Source organism: Procambarus clarkii, chromosome 87 (genome assembly GCF_040958095.1).
Source record: "Procambarus clarkii isolate CNS0578487 chromosome 87, FALCON_Pclarkii_2.0, whole genome shotgun sequence".
In the NCBI taxonomy this organism is placed as follows: domain Eukaryota; kingdom Metazoa; phylum Arthropoda; class Malacostraca; order Decapoda; family Cambaridae; genus Procambarus; species Procambarus clarkii.
Genome location: NC_091236.1, coordinates 17,909,307 through 17,913,329, shown reverse-complemented (window position 1 = coordinate 17,913,329; position 4,023 = coordinate 17,909,307).

Below are 4,023 nucleotides of genomic sequence, written 5' to 3'. Positions count from 1 at the left end.
GATAAAGAGTTAGGCTGGAGATGGACTTGATCGAATATATTTATGTCTGATGATCTAAGGCTGAGGAAATGGAGCTTGGCTAATGCCCTGATTAATTTTACTACGTTAGAAGTAAGGTGATCTTAAATCTAATGTGATTTAGTTGGATAATAAAGAACTTGTACAAATGAACTAAGGGAAGAAGAAGAGTTGAAAACTCGGTAACTGAACTGGCTTTTATTTACTATGTCTGAAACAGTTATGTTAAAAATTTCAGGGAAATTGAAGGGAAATTGAAGGGTTATTTAAAAGATATGATAGAGAACTAAGGTGGGGGACGAGAGCTGGAGCTTGATAACTGTTTTGATCTTATTTGATGCGTCTGAAATACAGAGGGTAAAAATTTTAGGTAAATTGATGGGTTATTAACGAAGATACGTGAGAGCTAAGGCAGAGGACAAGAGCTAGAGCTTGTAAACTGTTTGATTTGATTTACTACGTTTGAAGTATGTCTGCTTTAAATTTTGGGAAAATTGGTCTGTTACTAAGAACTTGTACAAATGAACTAAGCTGGGGGACAAGAGCTGGAGCTCGTTAACTGTTAGATTTGAATTACTACGTTTGAAGTATGTCTGCTTTAAATTTCGGTGAAATTGGTCTGTTACTAACGATCTTGTACAAATAAACTAAGGTGGGGGACAAGAGCTAGAGTTTGATAATTGTTTGGATTCTATTTACTATGTCTGAAATACAGAGGGTATAAATTTCAGGGAATTTGATAGGATATTACCGAAGACACGCGAGAGAAGTAAAGTGGGGGATGAGAGCTGGAGCTTGGTAATAGACTTGATCTTATTTACTGCGTCTGAAATACAGAGGGTTAAAATTTCAGGGAATTTGATTAGGTATTAACGAAGATACGAGAGAGAGCTAAGGCGGAGGACAAGAGCTAGAGTTTGGTAAATGTGTTATCTTTATTTACTCGGTTAGAAGTATGGCGGGTTTAAATTTAATGAAAAATAATGGGTTAATAACGAAGATGTGCGAGGGAACTAAGGTGGAGGACAAGAGCTGGAGCTCGGTAACTAAATTACTGTATTGAACTACGTTTGAAATATGATTATTTAAAGTTTTAGAGGGATTAGACTGTTAGTGTTCAATATACGACAGAGGACAAAGGCGGGGAACATGAGCTAGAACTTGCTTACTGACACAATTTATTTTACTACATAAGAAATATGGCTGTTTAAAATTTAGGGGATTGGTTAAGTATAAATGAGGATATGAGAGGGAACTATGGCGGGGGACAGGAGCTGGAGCTCGATAAGTAAATTATTGTATTTTAATACGTTTGAAATGGCTGTGTTTTAAATCTCGAAGAAAATGATTGGATACTAAGAAGATGTATTTGTAAAACTAAGGCGGGGGACAGGAGCTAGAACATTCTTACTAACACGATTTATTTTTGTAAAATTGACTAGTTTAATGAAAAGGAGAGGGACGGTCCAGATATTATGGAGAAGATAAGATTATGGAGGTGACCTGAAGACAACGTCTGGCTGGCGGCGTAAGGTAAACACAGGTGACGCGAGAGATTGCGAGGTAAGGGGGAGGGAGGAGGTGTGATGTATGAGCAGGAGATGCAGGGGGAGGGGGATGGCAGGGTAATGATTCAGTTATATAGCCATATACTAGTTTCTAAGTAAGAATCCTACTTAAACGTATAAGGCATAAATATCTGTTTATTCTTGGTATGAACTCTGAAAAAATTCTCCCATAAGAACTCTTAACAAACTTGTATGAACCTATTTTCATCATAAGAACTTTTAACAAAATTCTAAAGTCTCGGAAATTATTTTTCTCATAAGAATTCCCTAATTCCAAATTTGTGACTGCCCAAATTCGCCTGAAAAACCCTGGGTAATATGGAGGATATTTGACCTGAAAACCCTGGGTAATATGGAGGATATTTGACCTGAAAACCCTGGGTAATATCGATGATATTTCCCAGAAACAAAATATCACGCCTACGCCGCCATCCCTACTACTCGGGAGTACCTAAGCATAAGGAAGCAGAGAGTTACAGTGAGGGGTGAGACCTTAGATTGGCATGAAATCACCAGTCGGGTCCCATAAGGCTCTGTACTCGAACTTATTCTGTTTCTGATATACGTAAATGATCTCAAAGAGGGTATAAGACTCATCCTTCTCAATGTTTGCTGATGATGACAAAATTATGAGAAGGATTAAGACAGAGGAGGACTGCTTGAGGCTTCAAGAAGACCTGGACAAACTAAAGGAATGGTACAACAAATGGTTGTTAGAGTTTAACCTAAGCATATGTAATGTAATAAAGATAGGTGTAGGGAGCAGGAGGCCAGATACAAGGTATCATTTGGGGGATGAAATACTTCAAGAGTCAGAGAGAGAAAGACCTGGGGGTTGATATCACGCCAGACCTGTCCCCTGAATCCCGTATCAAGAGGATAACATCAGCGGCATATGTCAGGTTGGCCAACATAAGAACTGTCTTTAGGAACTTGTGTAAGGAATCATTCAGAACCTTATATACCACATATGTCAAACCAATCCAGGAGTATGCAGCTCCTCATATCTCGTCAAGCATAAGACTAAATTGGAGAAGCTGCAGAGAGAGATTCATGTCCCTGAGTTCAGACAGTACCCGAACTGAGGGGTATGAGCTATGAGGAGAGACTACGGGAATTAAACCTCACGTCACTGTAAGACAGAAGAAGTAGGGGGGATATTATCACCATATACAAGATACTGAAAGAAATTGATAGGGGGTAGATAAAGCCAGCTTATTTAACACAAGGGGCACACGCACACGGGAACACAGGTGGAAATTGAGTCCCCAAATCAGTCATAGCGACATTATAAAGAATTTTTTTTAGTGTCAGAGTAGTTAACAAATGGGATGCATTAGGCAGTGATGTGGTGGAGGTTGACTCCATACACAGTTTCAAATGTAGATATGACAGAGCCCAGTAGGCTCAGGAACCTGTACACCAGTTGACTGACAGTTGAGAGGCGGGACCAAAGAACCGAAGCTCATCCAACGCAATCACAACCAGGTGAGTAAATACATACACATACATACATACATACATACATACATACATACACACATTGATACATTGTCTTAGTTGGTCTAAGGGGCCTCGTAGCCTGGGACCTAGATTCAGGAAGCTCTGTGTATTTCTTCGTAAGTGGGTTTGCTACGAAGGTTCCTAAGTGCGCCCTAAGAAGATGCTTAGGTGCGATTCAATAAGGTATACTTAGGAAGAAAAATTGTTGGTTCACCTGCGTGCCGATAGAGGTCACTACTGTGTTTCGTTTGGCCAATCAGAGAGCAGCAACATTCTTCATATTGAAGATTTAGCGCTGGCTTATCGCAGCTGTACTGCCTCCTATTTACGTCGAATTTTCTTATAAAATTAGTATATTTCGAAGTAAAACAATGTTTTTTCAACTTCTACAGCCAGCACCGACATTGTAGTAAACAAATATGTTACATTTGTTGTTTACCTACGTAATTCTAAGAGATACTGTGTAGCTGTCCTTGTTGCTCGGAAGATGCGCTGACAATTATTGTATATATTTACTGAATTTACCCAAGGGCCACTAACTATCTAGTGACCTCGAAGAGGACAGAAAGCCGGCGGCTTGTTGAAGGGCCCGCCAATTGTCTTAATTATATTTTTTAGCTGGAATTTGGCATTTACGGCTTCAGCGGGTAGGCGGTTCCATGGGTTTATAGCCCTCTTGGTGGAAAAAAAACATCTGTTTTCAGTCCTACTTGAGAGAACATACTCTCCAACACTATATCTGTGATTGTCCTGTTATCAGTGACTTCATACCAAATGGTATGAGGTATTTTGAGCTCTGTAATTACTTCATACACTCAGGAATATTGGAAGATATTCTTGTGCTGCACCCAGATTTTGCCAGTGGAGGCTAATAGATCAGCATTAAGTATTTTGTTCTCTCCTAATTCCATGTATGACTGGCCATCCTTTTTTT